The following is a 1,900-nucleotide window of genomic DNA, read 5'->3' on the forward strand; positions in this document are numbered from 1 at the left end:
GAAAAAAGAAAAGGGAATACACTATAAAATGAAAAGATTCAAATCTGAAATAATCATAAGGGAAAACTCAGTCAGGGTAACTCAATAAAGTCAAAATATCAATCATATTGGTAAAACTCTGTAAAGCAATGCTTACTAGTATCGCTCTTCCTTTTATCTTATCGAACGCATCATATTTCAGTGGAAAATAAAACAAATTATTTGTTAACAATCATTAAGAAAAAGGGTGGAGAAAACAAGCAAAATTTTAATAACGGTTATTCTCATGAATAATTTTTTGTATATATAATTCTTATCATTGACTGATTAGATAAAAATGTTTTAATGCAGACAAAAAACAGCCCACGTCTTTAAAACTCCAGCTCCATTTCTAGTAAGAAAATAGTGCCTTCGGTGAACCTTTTGCCGTGTACTTTACGCATTATCAATGGCAAATGTATTGTTCTAATGGCCTTTATATAAACTTTCTTTTTCTCTCTATTTCTGCGACCGTTCTTCCATCTTACTGCTTAACTTCTAACTTTTCCATCACAGATGATATTGCTAGTGTTGGGTTTCCTCTCAGTTGCACTTGTCCGATGAATGGCCTTTAAGGACCGAGCGCTCGACTATCTATTCAAAATTTCATAAATCCAATTTCAGGTGTGGGCATTTCCGGTTTTTTTTTTTTATCTTAAGGAATATTAGATGTCATTAAATGAATATGTATATGTATAATATGATATTTATTAAAAGATATGCATCAGGTTTATTTGCACGAGCTTTCATTAATAGAAACCATTTACGAATATAAAATTTACTTATCCATCCTAACTTACTAATTTATAGCATCCATTAACGATCCCACAAAGTATTCTGGCCGGTATTATTCATTCGGGTATCAGTTTAGATTTATATGCTATATTTGATAGAATCTAAAAACATTATTGTTTGAAGAACCTAATTTTAGTATGATGCGTAATGAAAACAATTCTTTCTAATACGGTATTCTTACAGGAATCGTTAAAGTTACAATTCATGAATGTTCTTAAACGTTTCTGACTCATCACATTTCAAAGGTCACAAAAGATATGATATATGAGTCTGCGATAATATTATTTGGTAAAAATTATAAACAATAAATTTGTTTTTCTTTTTTTTTGGGGAGAGGGTGGGAACAGAATAAACTTATTACAATAAAAAAAATCCACGTAGTGTGAATATTGTGACCATTAAAGAAAGGGAAATGAGAGAAAATTTGGCATCAAAGTAAAAAAAGAAAAAGAAAATGGTTTAATAAACAAATAGGCGTTGTAAAAAAAACTTGCAGTGACACTAAGGATTAGAGTTAATATTTTTTTTTTCACTAACCTTTGATACTTCATTATAAAAAATACAGCAGGTAAGAAATATTAAGATATAGCTCCTGTGTGTGCATTAATAAAAGGTTTTATGAGAAAATCTCGTTTTTACTTATCTCAATGTCTGTGGTGGTCGAAAACATTTGGTTTAATGGCCAATTCAATTATAATGAATCTATGGAATCCTAAAGATTGTAACTGAAACCAAGCAGGAAGAAAAATATATAGTATTTATGTATGTGTATATATATACAGTATATATATATATATATATATATATATATATATATATATATATATATATATATATATATATATATGTATATATATATATATATATATATATATATATATATATATATATAATATATATATATATATATATATATATATATATATATATATATATATATATATATGTATATTTATATATATATATACATATATATGTTACGCTCAATGTTAATAATTGCCTAATGTGTACATTAGGCAGCGGAAATTGCCTAATGTGTACTTTAAGCAAACAGTTTGCCTAATATTTATATTGTGCAAAATGCATG

This window comes from Palaemon carinicauda, chromosome 5, assembly GCF_036898095.1.
Source record: "Palaemon carinicauda isolate YSFRI2023 chromosome 5, ASM3689809v2, whole genome shotgun sequence".
NCBI lineage: Eukaryota > Metazoa > Arthropoda > Malacostraca > Decapoda > Palaemonidae > Palaemon > Palaemon carinicauda.